The sequence below is a fragment of the Erigeron canadensis genome, chromosome 9 (genome assembly GCF_010389155.1).
Source record: "Erigeron canadensis isolate Cc75 chromosome 9, C_canadensis_v1, whole genome shotgun sequence".
Taxonomy (NCBI): domain Eukaryota; kingdom Viridiplantae; phylum Streptophyta; class Magnoliopsida; order Asterales; family Asteraceae; genus Erigeron; species Erigeron canadensis.
This window is the reverse complement of record NC_057769.1, coordinates 4,398,015-4,417,954: the sequence shown is the minus strand read 5'-3', so window position 1 is coordinate 4,417,954 and position 19,940 is coordinate 4,398,015.

Here is a 19,940-nt window from a genome sequence, read left to right as displayed (position 1 = left end):
TCGGTGATTTGTGTACCATTAAACCATTTGTGAGTATTTGAATAAATTTGATTAACATTACAGTATTATATCTCTAAAATAATTGATTTTTTTTATAAAAAAAATTTGAATTAGTTCAATGCCAATGGAATCGAAAGTTCACAAATGACTCATTCAAGTATTCAACTGAATTACATGAAGCCCATGTAATTAGCCCAACACTATCATAGATGAGATCTAAATAAAATGGCCCATTTACTGGCATGGATGATAGAGTATTGCCAAATGCCAATGCTACTTTACTACATGTCTTCCATAGTTCCCCTATGTCCTCAATACGAGACACAATTTATCGTCCCTCATCATGTAAACACGATTCTAATTATTATATTAAGCATAATATTAGACCATTTTACCTTTAAAATTCAATGACACCAACTATAAATTTTTTCACCCAATATAAAAATGACACATCACTTTCTATACTTCTACACGGTGACTACAACTAAAAGGGAGATAATATAGTCAATGAATACCAAGACAATACATGGAACTAGAAGGTTTCTAGTTATTTACTTTTTTTTAGCTACCATATATTTTGATATCTATACCACACTTATGCATTGTTGACTTGTATAGATAGTTTTAAAAGTTGTATTTAATGAAAATTGTATCAAATAATATGGTAGCTATATCACTTCCCGAACAAGAAATTTATTTTTTTTTCGTTCTTTCTGAAATTGAGGACATTAACTTAACTTTGAACTTAATTAGAAAAACTACCCAAAATTGTCTACCGTTTTCGTCATACACGTACAATGTACATACGAGTAATCAACTTTTAACTATCCGTTTTGTTTTTTTTTCGTCTTGGATTTAATCGGCTGATATTGAAAAAAAGAAAATGTGGAGTTGGAAAAATCAATGCATAGCCCACTTGTTTGACTAAGATATTGAAGACATATACTAGTGTTTTCATGTTTCTTCAACCACCTTGTTTTACCATCTCGATCATACTACATATTTCATCCTCAAGATACAAAGAATATATAACTTTCAATCATTATATTATAAATAATATAATATGCTGTAAATTGTATAAATAAAAGAAAAACAATACTAAAGAATTAAGTATGTACACATTACGTTATGGTTCGATATTTTATAGGTTGATATTTAAGTTTGTAGTAATTCCTTTGTCTGTATATTCGTTTGAGGAGGAAAGTTTACCCCTATTAATCATCTTGTCTTTTGAACAGATTAGTAGGGAGGTTTTCCCCATCGAATATTTGAAATAGGTATTTTTACTTCGAGAGACCTCTCTAGCGCAGATTCGGCTAAAACAACGTATGCTAGACCTTTTGCTGTCGAATCACAACACGAAATTTTCACAAAATTCACCTTTCAATAAAAGGTATATATATATATATATATATATAAAAGAGGGCGTTTGAGGTACACTTGGCACCCATAATCTTCCTCGTTTAGCCTAATATTATCTTCTTATTACTATTCTATTTTTTTAATATTTATTTAATAAAAAATGGCCGACCTTTAAAAAAAATCTTATTGAAAAATCTTTATTATTATTATCATCTATATATATATATCACCTAGAAAAAACGCCCACATATTCTCGAAGAAGCCTACGGCAAAAAAAAACCATGATCGATTACCAAAAAGGTTTTATTATTTATATACTTTGCTAACCAACTCTTCGTAGAAGAGTTGGCCACCAGCTGCCACTTTTTAGGAGCAACCTGGGTTCGAATCTTGCCAGATGCAGAATTGAATTTAAGTGGTTGAATTATTTTGACACTATCCCTGTTGGAAGTTATGTGGGTACCAATTCGGTACATGCGATCAAACGGTTCCTATCAATCTACCGTTTTACTTTGTTCATATTTAATCATTATTATTATTATTTAACATTGAATTCTTATGTTGTTATTATTATATATTTTAATTTAGTTTGTTGTCCATTATAGGTTCATTATGGTTTCTTCATCAACAACAAAAAATAAGTCCACATTAGTTCATCTTGAAGATCTTAAGCCAACACATGTTAACCATCATCTACAACTTCGTGTTGTGCATGTATGGACTGCTTCGGAGTGGAATAACCCGATGAAAATCAAAATGTTCGAGATGGTCTTTGTTGATTAACTGGTATGTATTTTCAAATTATATACTCTACACTTTTTGCTTCTCTTTTTATTTAACTAAAGTTGGGGAAAAAAAAGTTAAACTAAAATCAATATTTATATAGAGTTAATTTTCATATGTTTCTTTTTGTTAAAAAAGGGATAAACTATAATCAATATTTATATGGAGTTAATTTTCATATATTTTTTTTAGCTTTCGTATTGATTAAGTTGTGATATTGGTCGTACATTTTTTGTTTCTCTTTTTATTTAACTAAAGTTTGGGGAAAAAAAAGGTAAACTGCAATCAATATTTATATGGAGTTAATTTTCATATGTTTCATTCTTTAACTTTCGTATTCATTAAATTGTGATATTTGTCATACGTTTTTTGTTTCATAATTATTATAAGATTTATATATCTTGAGACTACGCGTCCAATAGACGGGTCTGAGCACTAGTGATGTATATAAATAGTTGACCGTCAATGTAATGTTAACGATATTTGATGAGTACTAAATAAGTAGATAAAACATGAGATGTAAAATGATTTATATCTATTCAAGGATGAAAAGACTTTTTAAAAACCTTCGATTATATCAAAATCGGTTATATCAGCTATACTAATTATGGTTTATGACGTCAAACTAATTAAACCGATAACCTGATAAGTGATAAAGATAACTTGTGGCGCATTACATAAAATATAAAAAACTTGTTAAATTTATTAAGAGGGTGAAGAAATAGAATAAAATGTTATTAAGATTTTCTAAAACATGCATCAGTATAATATTAGTTTAGAAACATGGGAGAAAAAAAAATCCTAAAAAGTAAAATGCATTGAAAATTGAAGAGTCAAATATAATAATGCAGACGTGAACTAAACGAAGTTGGAAAAGGAGTCAACATCCATTTTACATTAAAGGCTCTGCAATTTATGAAAAAAATAGTCGTAATTTTTATCCCCAAATAATTATAGTCGTACGGTACTTTAAACAATTAAAAAATTTCGTACATTTAGTAATATAGTAATAGAACTAAATAAAGCAGTAAAATTCTTCAAAATGTCATAGAATCAGTTCTAATGTTGTTTTTGTTATTTTTATTTCATCAATACGAGAGCAAGTACCCGTGTGTTGCGGCAGTGAGATGGTGGGGTGATACCTAGGTCATAAAGTATGATAGGTTATAGGAGTTGATATGACATGGAGTATAATAGTCAAATGCCTTAGCCGTACAGGCTCCGCCCTCGGATTTAAAAATTTGTCGAAAGAATATCGAATGACATCTCTAATGAAAGACCATGAAATTTTAAGAACACCTATACAATTTTTATAATTTATCGATGTACGATTTTTGAGATAAAAGATTTTGAATGAATTGGAGGAATAAATGATTTATAGAGGAGAGAGAAAAAAGATGATTGGTTGATATTTGATGAGAGAGAAAGGGTACTATAGTTATTTTAGATAAATATAGAGTAGATAGGAGGGACATTTTGGGAAAGTACTTAAATTCAATATTAAATTCAAGTTCAATGTTGAAAATCTAGGAAAAATCTGCTTTATAATATAGTATAGATTTGTTCAAAGTTTATATAGTAATCTTATTTTTCTACTTAAAAAACATTATGATTGGATCAGTGGTAAACATCCTTGCCTCTGGAGACAGAGGTCATGGGTTCGATCCTCATCCCCTGCAAAGGTTGGAGGGCCTTTTCTACCATTTAGGTAGAAAACGGAAGCAGCCTCTTTATTTTGGTAGAGGTAAGGTCTGCCTACATCTTAACCTCCCCTATACACCGTCGAGGTATTGGGGCTCAAAACTCGCAGAAAAGGCATTGAGCAGTTACTTTTCTTTTTCTACTTAAATTATGTTTAACATTTTTGTGAAAAGCGGACTTATATTAATTTACCAAAATTTAAACAAACTTGTCAGATACAAATCATTATAAATTCGATATATATAATTTGGTAAAAAGACTACTCCATTGTATTTGTGAAACTAACGTATATAAATCAACATATACAAATGCCCTTTTTAGTTTTCACATTCAGCAGAGATACCTGAGATCTCAGATAGCATTAATTGATGACTGTCACTAATTATTCCTGCTTACACAAAAACCACTCATCAGAATCATAAATTTGGAGCAAGGTATATTGTAACTAGGAACTTATGTCAAATATTTAAACTTTATTATTACGATTATATTTTTAACGGTGAACAAATATGATACAGTATTAGGTTCACTCGGTAAAAACTCACTAACGCATCAATATGTAAACACAACCACCCATTAATGATAAAATATGGTGCAACCTCTCCTAATAAGTACTCGTAATATATACTACCATAAAAGTATTTCATTACATTTGTCAAGAAAATTAAGGCTCATTAACTCTACGAGATATATATATATATATATATATATAGAAGGGAATAACCTGTCATGAAAGCATAATTATAAGATAAAAATGAGAAGATAAAACAAATTAAATTAAACCCCATTGAAAATGTTTTAAAGATAGGAGAGAGCGATAATGTTCAAAACTTGTCCCATTTGATTAAAATCAAACTTTTTTGTCAATGTGTTTGTTGGTCTATTTTATTGGTAAAGTTTTTTACATTGGATTAGTTTATCATGGTTCCAGTCTCAATTCTATATTTGTAAGGATAGATTTTTGTAGATATGTTTAATACAGAGTATTTTAAATGTGTATTTTTTTTTAATTATAAGGTGAAAGGTTAGTTTGTTATAAATGTGAAGAGGCAAAGACCATATTTGATATATCAAATTCAAACTATTCCGAAGTATATATATATAAATCTAATCTAAATGTAACTAAAATCAATATAAATTCACTATACTTTCAAGGTTGCGAATCGTCAGTCAATATCTTATCAGATAGTTTGCATAATGGGATCTTTCAAGATATTGAAATGAGAAAAATAAAAGAAAGCATATACTCCTTATACGACGTAGATTAGCTGGAAAATATAAACTATTAATTAATCACAATAATGCAAGAAATCAAATAAGTTACAGGATAGGAATCTAATATAGATAGATAGATAGCGATTCAGTTTTTTTTTTTTCCTAACAAACGTAGTTGTGTATACGTTTTCAAACAATACAAATCAGCATTGTGAAACTTAACCGGTTACTTTTAAAGAGTAGCATTTTTTTTTCCGAATTACATTCTGATATGATGATCGATCAAAACTATGTATTATTATAAAAAAAATTTAACAGAGTATATGTGTGCATGTGTATGTATAAGCATGTTTTATTCATTTTTCGAACACTAAATTTCATTAGAAATTAACCGTCAAAACGAATAATTAAGACGCTAAAGACAACAAAAATTGTATATGAGTAGAGAGAATCATACCACACAACAACTTCAAGCATATTCGTATTGAAAGGTAATTAGGAAAATAGAGAGATGGAGCATAAAGAAACCGTGAGGCTCAGGATAGATAGCGCCACATAAACATCCATTCATATGTATGAGCGGGCGCTATCCCTCCTGAGCTTTACGGATTCTTTCTGCTTTTATATAACTTTAACAATTATCACCGTCATGGTTAGAATTATCACAATCTCACCCACATCATACATTGCCAACACAAGTTTTTATACATTAAAATGTATGTGGGTGAATGTGTGTATCAATATCATATGAATACATACATGTGTGTGTGACTATGAACATGAATGTGCGTTTACTATGAGAGGATAAAAGTGATGGGAGTGTTCATAGTGATGTGTGGTGAAAGCAAAGGGGCCAAGGTCATATTTATAGTAGGAGAAGAGATATGTGGAGGGTGGGGTTAAGGGTGTGGAAGCCTATAAATCACACATAAAAATATCCAGCTGGACAAATTAAAATATTTTTATATAATATATGATTAGATATATAGACTATATAAACTTCTATTTTGAAAGATAATTCAATAATCTAGTATGAATTGCTACATATGTATCTAAAATATTTTCTAACCAAAAAAGTATAGTACTCTAGATCATAAGCAATAACCAAAATTTATATAAAGCCAAGGGGGTGTTCGAGACTTTTGGGAAAACATGTCTCGACCTTTTTTTTTTTTTTAGAATTATGTTTTTTGTAAAAACGTAAATACAAGTAATTAATTAAATTGACAGGTATGTTTCTTCCTTATCTATGTTAAGCAAACGCAATAATCCGTTAATTAGCTTAAAACGCAATTAAAAATACCCTCTAAGTATCTTAGTGATGTACTTACATTAAATTTAGTTAATCTATATCTATATATTATATAGAAAACATTGTGGGTTTTTAATAATTTTGTAGTGTTTTTTGTTTGTGTATATAAAGGCATAGAATTAATGTGAATGCTACAATTTAATTACAGTGACATCATTTTAATTAACTCATATATAATTATATAACGATTAAACTATGATGGTCAGCGCAACTGATTATAAATTTTTCGGGTCTTACTTATACTTTTGAGTTAGATTCTTAGCAATGTGAAGTATTGGGTGTTCCCCCTGAATACTTGTAACGACACACATTTAACATCTCGTTTTCTAGGGAACGTACAAAACTTTACCATTATATGATAAGGTTTCCCTGATGTCGTATACCAACTGAATGTTCGAAAAGAATAAAAAAAAAAAAAAGTTAGAGAAGGACATATCGTATGTGAATAATATAATTTGTTTATTATTCGGCAAATGTATTTTCACATTTTGATGAGCTTGATTCATTGTTAAAATTTATTTATTTATTTAATCTTCAATTGTAAAATCGCCTCCGAACTTTGATTGTATTTATAAAAATTTGAAGGGATTTGTTGCATTAGAGCACATGATCTTCTAATCTCGACGTGTCAAGTTTAAATCTTGATATCTATATCTTGAAAATAAATTTTTATTTTATACAAACAATAAAATAATGACTGTGTGAGTCACATACATTAACAATCTTTATTTATAGTTATTATTTTAGAAAGTACTCGACAACCATACTCAAATATCAATAAGTTATCCTCAAAAAATGAAATTAATATATAGAAAGATACAAAACCACTATAGTTTTACAAATACTAAAAAAGGGACATACTAATTAAGCAATGTAAAAGCATTTGTCAAAGACAAAGGAGACCTTAAAATCATGATAATCTTGATTTTGTGCGAATAGTTACAAATAAGAGAAGCCTATTCTAAGGGATTTTCACGTCATATTAATCATAAATATTCCAAAAGTTGGAATTTAATATATTCCATATCTTATGATTTTCGTACACCCCTTTATAGGAAATTTGACTCTTCGATCTTTCTCACTGCCATCTATTTTTGTTTTCTTCGAACTTAAATCAGTTTACACACGAGGCCGAGTTTAATCATAGAAGCAAGATAGAGTAGACACATAATCAACAAAGATATTTGCTTTCAAAATTAGTATAATATATCATCAAATGGTTCGAAATTTTATGCAATGTGCATCTACCTCTACGACAATAAATTTTACAATTACCTATATGCATTATTCGTCAATACACCTCATATTATTAGCAGAGCTATAAGTTAACAATGATCATCAATAAAAATCTTAATAAATGTAATATGTAACCAACTCCACTTAAGTGGGTTGGTCGTGGCCCGGGGTATCTTCTAAATCTACTATGTGGGCTCTGGATGTGAGTTTTTCGCAAGGTCTTGCGTTTCTCATCTCAAGGTATTTTCCATGAGAAGAGGGTCGGAAATCCAACGATTTGTTGGTTAAAATTGCCTACAGCACGTCTGAACCGAAACTAACTTTAAAAAAAAATATATATATTATTAATAATAATAAATGTAATATGTATGTTGCTACTTATAGTGTCGTGTAGGTGTACAAAAAAGACATATTTCGTGAGTCAGGTGTTTTAAAAGCCTTTTTTTTCATCATGTAACTAAAGGAGTACCTGTACAATACAACGACGATGGTGATGTCATGAAGGAGAGCAGCGATTAGTGATGATGATGGTGATGGTGACGGTGACGGTGACAACAGTAACATGTATGGGTGTGTCTATGAGAGGTGATATGGGTTTTAAGTTTGAAAAAAAAAAAAAAGTTTGGAAGAAAGGTTTTAAGAGTATTTTGTGGTTATCAAAATTTTAGATTTCCATTTTTAAGCGTAGCTACATGTTTTCACTACTTCAATTCAGCCAATGGTCCATGCATGACCAAATAAGAAAAACTTGGTATTAATTGTATCATTTCGTACTTATAATGTCTATTTGCATTTTATTTTGACCTTGGATTTTTTTTCATTATTCTGGTTATGTCACGGAGTTAATTAGTACGTATTCACATAACTATTAGGAAAAATTAAGTATATATATGGATATTAGGTACTTGAGCCCCGAATATAGAATAACAAATACGATGTCGTTTCAAATGAAATTCAACAAAACAACTTCCACTTTGCTCGTCGTTATTTATGCATGACTGCATGAGTAAATTGTTTGTAATCAGTCCACCATAAGTTTGTAAACTTTGTTTGCAGTTTGTTATTTTAGAATGTCTCATCCTGATTAATTATCAAAGTTTGCACAATTTTAATGTACATTTTGATGTACGTATATATTATGGATGACCTAAAAGTTACGATATTGGTATATATTTTTCGATTTTTGTATCATCTATTTGCATTTTTTCTCTTGTTGCAATATTGGTAGTAGTCTTGGTTTTATAGTTGATTCTATGTTAAACTTGTTCAAACTTGTGAATATATAACCAAACTAGTATGGTACCCGCGTAATACGACGGTGGTGACGAGGACGACAGTCTAGTGGTGTTACTGATGGTACTATTCGTGGTGGTAGTGACAGTGTCAAGTGATGTAGGTTGATCTAAAGGTGATAGTAAAATATTTTAAAAGATAAGTGCTTAAATGTTAATCATTAAGATAAAGGTTTAAAGGACAAATTAATTTTTTTTTAACAGCAAAATAGATATATATATATATATATATTAAAGAAGCTATTAGCGAGGAGCTAGTGACAAAGAAAAGTAGCATTACAATCTAGAAATCGACAAACACAAATTCTAGGTCCATCTCGGAACTTTAATAGCAAAATCTACAAAAACGAAGAAAAAACTCTTTTCATAGTAAGTATTTATTAAGGGTAATTTAGTAATTTTGTATGTAACTATTGTGTAACACTTAATTTCCAAAATTGCGGGATGTGATAATTTTTATAAAGGAGTACGAGCATGGTATCCGCGAAATGTGACGGTGGTAGTGGAGAAGACGGTCTAGTGGTGTCGGTGATGGTACTATTGGTGGCGGTGACAGTGTTAAGTGGTGTAGGTTGATGTAATTTTGATAATGTAAATTTTTAGAAGATAAGGGCTTAGTGTTAATTATTAAAATAAAGGTTTAGAGTGTAATTTAATTTATTAAGTGCAAATTTGATATTTTATAGTGAGAGTAATTTAGTATTTTCGCATGTAACTATTGTGTAACTATTTTTAAAAGTGTAAAAATTTTATAAAGAAATATAGATAGATACATACATACATACATACGAGAGTATAAAGTACTTGTTTGTGAATACTCTTATTAATTTGTAGTTTGACTAACACATATCCGTGTCATTTTTATTTGCTTTCCACCTTTTGAAGTTAAGAAAAAGCTTGTAATTTCAAAAAAGCAGTAAACTATTGAAGAAATTTAGTAGTATTACTCAATAATTAATTGGAGAAAATAACAAGGGACTTTTGGAGAAGTCAAAGGGTCAAAATTGATATTCACAAAAGTCAAAACGTTGCTCCATGGCTTTGTCCTTCAACCCCCGAACATCTCATTTTGCACGTACTTCAAAAGCTTTCCTTTCCATCGAAGCAATGATAACTTCGTTGTTAAATTCCATTAAAGTCTTCTTACAAAATACTATAAAAATAAAATAATCAATTCAGTCGGCAACAATTTTTTGATTTTATTTTTGTTATTAGTCTTGCACTATATTGCTGTATTGACGTATTGTATGTATGTTGTATGTTGTATGTTGTATGTTGTATATTGTATTGTATGTATATTCTATCCTTTGCCGTCAAGTTAATAGTACTCACTTATTTAAATTTAAATAATAGAAAATAACTTTATCATGGCCCGTCAAACAAAATTCGAAAGTTTGTGTTGAATAGAATAATAGAATAAAAGGAGACTGAAGTTTATTTTTTCAAAAATAGCATAATGTTTCCATAATATCGATCACGAGAGTAAATACTTTTAAGGTTTTGTTTAATTCTTAAGGTTGTAGTTAAGTTGCATTAAATAATTTTACACTATTATAAAATTTAAGGAGTGAACTTTTGATATGAAAAGTATAAATGTACGTTAAGTTGCATTTAGTATTTTTATATGTACTTTAAAAGTTAAAAAAATTCACGTAATTTGCTTCATCCTTCAATAAAAAAAAAGTTTATTTGTGATTTAAATTTACAATTACTATAAATTATCTAAAGTACTTTGCTTAAATAATCACAATAAAAAAATACTACATTTTTTCAATCAGATTAAGAATCTGAATTTATTTGAGCCCTTTTTTAACAGACAAATGATTTTATTAATAAAAAACTTTAAAACGTGCCGAAATAAGCAAGTATTATATCAAGTAACTAGGACTAATACACATAATGATCACGATAACTTGACTTTTTTACAACGAGATGGTAGTTTTAAAAACGACAAAGAAACAATCGAGTTAAAAACAACTCATTTGTTGTTATCTCTCTCCCGAATACCACATTGTTTCGAACTTTCCATAAGCACCACTACTAAATAAAAAAAAATCGCCTATATCATAGTCTTATATTGTTATCGCTTGAAAGTAGTCCAACCATTCCAAAGTGTCAACACCCAACGGGGTGCCAAAGGTAAATCAACTCGTAACCATGCTTTCAATCGCCATGTCGTATTTGCAAACTTACAAGAAAAAACAATGCGGGATTAAGTCAATATCATCCGAGCAGATTGAGCGTCTCATCCTCAATACATTGATTTTTTTAATGTAAATTGCATCTCAAAGGCACCGCCAATTGAACACATTGATTTTTTCAGGGACATGTGAGTTCCACCTTGTTAGAAGAGTTGAACCCGACAATGTTTATCGGTCGATGAATAGCCGTAATATCTTAACTGTTAAAAGATTTCTACCATCCAAACTCCATCTTCAACCATCAAGGTTGAATTAATGAAAGGGAGGTCTCGCCAATAACCTTCAACATTTTAATGAATTGGTGTTGCTCATGACCATTATTTAGTGGGCGATGTCATTCCCACATCCAACTATGATTTGATGGTAATTGACCCAAAGTTTTTTGTCACACATTGGTGTAGGTAGAAAACTACCTTTGTGTCTTGCCTATATAAATAGGAGTTATTGTTAGAGGTTTATGTAATTCATTCTTGTTTGAAAAATTCTTGAGAGGTAAAAGTTTCTTGTAAGAGTGAAATTCGGTGAGGGATTATAAATTGTCGAGAGTGAGCGTCTCCATTCTTGTAATTCAACTTTTGTAGTGATTTTGTGGTAGTGGATTATACTCATTGAGTCGAACCAAGTAAATCATTGTATCGTTTGTTTTTTCTTGTTTATTTATCATCGGTTATTTGCGTGTTTTTCTCGTTTGTGGTGATCGATCCCAACATGATTGACCCTCTCAATGCAAGTGAATAATCTGATCGAACTTCTAAAGCATAAACTTGAGAAAAACAACTACTGTAGCTAAAGTTTAGCTGCTAAACTTTGACCACCAACCCATATATGAGCTTATATTTTACAAAAATGTTTTAGTGGACAAATTTTGTATATGTTATTAATTATTAAAGTGGGAAGTGAATATGGTGTTGTCTCACACCGAACTTGGATGAAAAATCTCTCATATACTATACACAAAAGTATTAAAAAAATTGATATGTGAGGTGTTTTCACCATACTCATTTTTTCCTTATTAGGGTGTGAGACAACATTATACTCACTTTTTCCTTTTTAAATAAGATAATAACGAGTAATTATCAACTTTTATTTTAATATGAGTTTATTGTCTTAATCATTTCAATGATGTTTAGACAAATGTTTTTAACAAGTTTTGTTTTTGTAATGGTTTTCAAATGTTCTTATCCTTAACTCAATGGGAAAATTTTAATTTTAATAATTGTCATATAAGGGTTTTTTTAAATAAAAAACTTAGGCTAATTGGAGTGGTATGACCGCTCATAAGGCTACTTTCATGTTGCATGGGTGTTGCCGTGTTGCAATGGAAGATGTCTTGAGATGCCAAGGAAAAGAATAGTGAAAATTGTGTTGTTTGTGGAGTGAAAATGACTTCCAACAAGTGGTTTATAATGATTGGGTAGGGATAATATTGAAAAAAAAAATTTATTAAAGGAAAGAGAGACGAAGAAATCATCCGTCGGCTCGGTTGAACCGCCCAAAGTGCAAGACGCCGGGTGGTGGGCGGGGTGGGGTGGGGGGTTGTTCGTGGTTGCTAGCCGACGTCTATGGGCGCAACTGCCGAACTAGCAACCCCACTCTCCTTAGTCTTAAGCCCGTTGTTAAAAGGCAAAATATAACTTTATCTTTATTTTCTAATTAAGTTTTTAATATAAAAGGTATTATTTTTATTCACGATTGAAGGTTGTATCTAGCTTTCTTTGTTTTTTAATCAAAATTAACTTTTTCAACTTGGCTAAAAATATGTCGTTATTTATAAAATCAAACAATACTATTCATTTTGATTCATAGAAACCTCTTCAATACAATAACTATTAAAGCTTTTTTTTTATTGCATTACATTACAATTATATATAAAATATAGTGAATTAATGATCAAACGTAATAATAACTTGTAATATACAAATATCACTTTGTGTAAAATAATAATGTAATATCACTTTGTGTAACAATAAATCAAATCAAATAATAGTGACCTATTATGAATTTTTATTTTTTAAATATTGCTAAATACGTCAAAATCTACCATTTTGATGAACATATTATGATTTGTAATATACAAATATCGTTATGTATGTCATAGTAAACAACTTCAATGAACATGTTTTAAAAAATATTTCACTATCAAACTCAAAGTTTATAATATATATCAATTTTTTATTATTAAAAAATTGTGTAAACTAAATGTTAAATCATACTCATAAACTAACATCTAATGTACGTTGATAAAATTAGTTTATAACCCGCATAAAATGCGGGAGAATCATATAGAAATAGTTAACTTGTATATATAAAAAGCTGGCAAAAAATTTTTAAAATAAAAGGTATAAAAAACTAAGAGAAGAAAAAATGTACCGTAATAAGAAAAAATATTTTTTTTGATTACCTTATTTATCTTGTATTTTAATCATCATGTAAAGAAAAACCTAATTAAAATATGAAGGATTGATCATAATTATCAAATTAAAAAATAAGAATCTGTAAACTTGTAAATAATAACACTCATTAAAACATGGACCATAGTTTAAAAAAATTCGTTTAAAATAGCGTTTTCCAGATTGCTTTGTTATTAAATTATTAGACATGATTTTTTTGTAATAATTCATTTGATCGCACTTAAAAGAGTGTTTCTCATGGTGCTTACAATAATCTAAATTGCTTACAATTTATATTACGAAAAAAAGAGTGGAAATTTACAAAAGGTCGAAATATATGGGTGTTTGAAAAAAGTAATGAAAGTTGAAGGACTAAAATCTTCAAGAATCAAGATTTACATATAATGTCAAATTCTTAGATACATGATTTTTTCATGTATATTTCTCACAACAATATATATGCAATATGATTTTCTTGTTATAAATTATAATTAGTCACAAGTGTCATATGTATTCAAAAACAATAAAATAGATATACAAATTCTTAACTTTAGTCACCAAAAGTAAAAAAAAAAAAAATGGGTAGTGAGAATTTAGTAGGATTGCAGTGCTACTAAATGCCTTCATATTGATTATTGGCAGTCGATATATTTAAAACAAAGCCTGAAAAGGAATTCATTGACCATGATGTCAATTGCATCAATGCTTACCAATCTCCAAATTTCTCATTTATTTAAAAATCAGCTTTTAATTTTTTTTTTCACACCACTGACTATCAGTAATTGTTCGTACCCATATTTTTATGGCCATGAATATGAATCTATTGATTGGTTGCAGAGCAACTTTTAACTTTGAGGGTATATATGTCTTTAAAATCTTTTGGGTTTTTCGTTTGTTTATGTTTGTAGTATACATGTATGTATAATTGGATACTTCATACTTGGCTAAGTTCTCTAAATGGGCCCGGACTTGTTGGCTAGATTTTATAACAAGGAACAATATTTTATAGAGAAAATGTCACAAATGGTCCTTATGGTTGGTCATATTCGCATTTTGAGCCATGTTTTTTTTTTTCATTGCAAACCGTCCCTAGAGTTTCACTCTCATTGCCAGCAGTCCCTAACATTAACATTCGCTAGTTTTGGGTCGTTAGTGAGGGTATAATCGTCCATATAAGTGTCACAACCACTATTTATACACCTCTCTCTTCTCCTCCACCTTCTTCCTTTTTCCGGCCACCACCATCATCAAAATCCGGTCAAAAATATTTTTTTGTTAGTCATTTTTTTCCGAATCTACTCAAGTTTAAATCCCTGATAATCAAATATCAAAACAAATTCATAGACACCTCTAATGTTTACATACATAATCATTAAATCATTAAGTAACATTAAAAAGAACCTTTAATTATACGATCACTTGTGATAATAATAACCATAATATATGTATACAAAAATTCATATCTAACTCTATACAATATATCTATATATTTGTGAATTTAAACAAGGAGATTCAATCTCACGCAAACCAGAAAAGTCTTCAACCATGACTCATTCTCATATTTTTCTTACTTTACTTTTTGTCTTCATAAAACGAATTCATTTTCTTGCTTTAGTCATTGTCACGATCAAGAAAAATACAATCAACATACTTTTTCATATTTTCTAAAACTAATAGCATATAAACCCTAAACGCCATCAGCCTCCCATCCTTCAGTGCAGCCGTCATCCACCAACCCGCATAGCCCTTTGGGTCTTTGAAAAATAAGAAATCGGATAAACAATCGAAAAAGGATGGTGGATCGGAAAAAAAGGATAAAGGACGACCTTCATAGTTCACCCGTCAGTCGTCCAGTGAATAGGCTTTTCAAATCAAAGTCTCGCATAGCCCTTTGGGTCTTTGGGTTGTGGTTTTTAATGGATGTGATTTGTTTAGGATATTTTTACTAGGCAATAAAGAAGAGATATAGATAGATAGAACACTTATTTATTAAAAAAAATTTTTTACTACATATAGTTCTTATTGTTGGCAAAAGGACGAAAACACCCTCACATGTTATGCATGTGAGAGGTTTAAACGGCCAAAACTAACGAATGTTAGTGCGAGGGACTATTGACAACGAAAATGGAAACCCTAGGGACAGGTTGCAACGAAAAAAAACACAGGGCCCAAAATGCGAATATGACCAACCACATGGACCATTTGTGACATTTTCTCTATTTTATAAGTACAAATGAAATCAAATGTATTCAGTTTTTATGGCCATGAATATTCGTATATGTGTTTGTATATCGATCTCCCCTCATGGTTAGATAGGTATATATGTTTTTGGCGTAATCAATAGCCATATACGAGTAAGTTGTATCGCCCATATGTTATTTTATCATAAATTCACAACCAGTGTCGCGCATATTAGCTGTTTACAACTTATGAGCTATAAGATTTCACATATATCTACTCACCCATAAGTCTTGATAGACATACAACATATTTGAGAGTTAAAAACATATAATCGTTCCATTTAGGGATGTGCACGGATCGAAAGACCCGTGACCCACGAGAGCATGAAAACGTGACCCATGACCCGGCCCGTAAAGGTTCGGTTCGGACGGGTCACTAGTTTCCTTCACATTTATAACAAGTTGAGTTATGAAGTTAGAGTCATGTTATCTTAAATCTATTTCAATGACAAGTATTGTATCACTTCCTTTATCAGCTAATTAGGGGTGAGCAAAAACTGAACTGAAAACCAAAAACCGAAAAACCTGACAAAACCATACCGAAAACCGAACAAAATCCATTGGTTTGGTTTTCGTTTTCTAAAAACCGAACAGATCGGTTCGCATTTCGGTTTCATATGCCAAAAAACCGATAAAAACCAAACAGAACCGAACGAAATATATTTTTATTTATTTTATATTTATATCATATTACATTTATATTTATTACTTATAATATGTAAATATGTCAATATTTTAAAATTTTTGTCTTTTTAATATACAAATCTATATAAATTGTATGTTTTTAAATGAGAACGTACAATAAAATCAATTTGTTTTATAAAGGTTATACCAATTTTAGCACCTAAAAAATATAACTAGTTAATAAAAAGCATCTATATATTTTAGTTTCTATATTATATTTTATTTCTTTACAATTGAAAGTAAAATTTATAACATAATAAACAATAAAAAAAGTAAAAATTTTTTTTTATAAAAAACCCAAAACAAAACCAAAACCGATCCAAACCGAACTGGAAAACCGACAAACCGAACCGAACAAAAACCGAATACAATGATTTTGGTTTTCTAAAAACTAAATGGATCGATTCGGGTTTCGGTTTTAGGCAAAAACCGACCCAAACGGACCTATACTTACTCTTACAGCTAATGTTAAGTCAGCACTAGTGTATTGACACATTCATGTCAAATTACCAATGAGGCCTTGGAAGAGTCACAATATTCAGAAACGAGGTCCAAGAATGAAGAAGGGGTAGAATTACTGAATGAATACGAGCTGTATCTCTTTCATATTTTGTTTATCACTTCAAAATTTTATATATTCTTTTTTTAAACCATATACGTGTATATATACATATTTAAACGGATACATAAACATTTTAAATTTAACTAGGGTAGAACATTTGTGAAAAAATATATATATTCAAGTATGCGGGCCTAGAGACCCTCATCACAAACTTGTCAGCTAACGAAATAAAGCAACTGGTGTACAAACTAATGACATGGTGTCAATGATAACAACTTAGATGAGTAGTTGATGGCCGAGCTGGCTCAAGAATTCCTATATAACTTAAGTGATACAATAAAAGCTTTTTCTCTTCTTTTATTAACTGATTTATGTATCGGATTTCATTCGCCGCATGGTTGGGAACTGATGATTGGCTTTGTCTACAAGGATTTTGGATTTGTTCATAATGATCAAATTATATCTGGCCTTGTGAGAAACTGATACCTCTGATTAGAAGAAGTCTATAAGGTCAATAAAGTCGGATTTAAGTCCATTCTTCCGGTTTTGACGGAGGATGCGTGGATTCGAGTGATTGAGTTGTGTGCATACTGCCCTTATGGATATCATTGCATTGCGCTCAATTATCTAACGTCTAACTTGTCTTTTAAAAAAAATCCATATTTCTCAAGCCCCAAATTTGCAATATCTTACTTTGGATGCAATTAAGTTAATAATTGGTTCTCAATTCAATTTCCATAAAATAAGCTTAATCACAATTTGAGAACAAAGCTAGAATTTGAGCTTTAGACTTAAAAGCAATATAAACTATTTAATGAAAACTAGACTTATGCACGTGTAATGCGGCGGTGGTACGGGTAGTGATGGTGGATGTTATGGTGGTGACGACGGTGGGGGCGACAATGGGAACAGTGATGGGGCGACAATGATGGTGAATGTAAAAGTAGTTGATGTTAAAGGTGATATTGTAGTTATTTTAAGTGTTAGAGGATTTATACTGTAAATTGTTTTATTAATGATATCATAGGTATATTAGATGAAGATGTTGAAATTAATAAATAAAGGATAAGGGTATTTTTTTTATTTTAAAGACATAAAGTTTAAAGTAAAAAATGGATGGTTTATTTTATTAGATAGTATAAATGTTAATGGTATAAGATTGAACAGTTTAATAGCTTTGTATCTTTACACTTGAATGCATGTGTGTTAAATTAAGAAAAACGTGAAGAAAAGTTATGTGACAAATAGCTTACATACTTGTTAAATGCCAAAAGATTTATTGACAAAATTTTTAAATGCCTGTATAAAGTGTAAGACATTGGTATTGGTATTTATGATAAATGTTATGAGTGCATAGCTTTAACTTGGTTTTAAAGCTTTTAAAATGTGTGTTAGAAGTTTTACAAAAGCTCTCTCATTATGCTAATTAAGTAAATGTGGCATGTGAGTAGAAGTATTATATGGGAGATTATATGTATCTTTCGACATCATTATACTTTAGATACGTAAAGCTATGCATAAAAGTTATCCACATATTTGATCACACTATATGATCATGTTTTCCTTTCTTTGTTTAGTCAACATACACTATAACTACCACAAAGATGATGTTTGATTTGCCATTTTTAGGCCATAATTATTACTTTCTTTAAAAAAAAATTGTTATACTACGTACTATCTTTAATCCACAATTTATAATATAATAATGAGAAAATCGCGACAATAGCCAATTTTCATTGCGATTGTATCAAAATAGCCAAGTTTTTTCAAATTATCACAAAATAGCCATATAAATCGCAATAACTAACAAAATCGCATAAAGAACCTTAAAATCGCTACGAGATCTTCAAAATCGCTACGAGATGATGCAAAATCGCTACGAGATGTTGCAAAATCGCTACGAGATCTATAAAGTCGCTACAAGATCTTCAAAATCGCTACGAGATTCTGAAAATCTCTACGAGATTTTGCAAAATCGTAATAAGTTGACTTTGACCTTTTTTTTTTCAAAATCGCAATGTGTTTTTTGTTGTAAAACCTCGATCGTATACCGTCTAGGGGTGAAGAGAGGAAGACAACAACATGCAGTCGTTGTAAAGAACGTGACCATACAAGGTTGAATTGAGGTACACCCATGCCATCACAAACATCTTTTCCTCCATCAAGAGAGTATGGATCTTCATCAAGATCAAAATCAAAAGGAAAATCAAAATCGACTTCACACTCTTCTCTTTCCGGAACTGTTAGCTTAAGGGATTATTAACACGTCTCCATTATGTTTCTTATGTATTTGAAACTTTGTATTCATGGACTATGTAATAATTTAGTATGTTTAAAAAAAATTAAATCTCAATAATCGCAACAAAACACATTGCGATTTTGCAAAAAAAAAAAGAAGAAAAGAAAAAAGTAAAAGTCAACATATTGCGATTTTGCAAAATCTCGTAAAGATTTCCAGAATCTCATAGCGATTTTGCAAAATCTTGTAACGATTTTGAAGATCTTGTAGCAACGTTAAGGTTCTTTATGCGACTTTGTCCCGTTATTGCGATTTATATGGCTATTTTGTGATAATTCGAAAAAATTTGGCTATTTTGGTACAATCGCAACGAAATTTGGCTATTGTCGAGATTTTCTCTATAATAATATCTGTGGTGGTTGATGATTTCTCGAAAAACATTTTCTTTTTGATGTAAATCAATATAATAAACTTTTTAATGTATAAGACGTGAATAAAAGTGGGGTGATAAATTATATATGAAAGGCCACATATAAAATTGTGAATTCTTAAACTTCATACTTGTTGGTGTGGATAAATTTTACACATTTTTAGTTCAATTTAATTCTAACACATAAGCACATGACAAATTAACTTTTATAATTTATTCACGCTAACTATAAGTGGAATAATTGCAATATTACTTATAGTGTGGCTGTGTAAGTATATTTCAATTATGTTTTT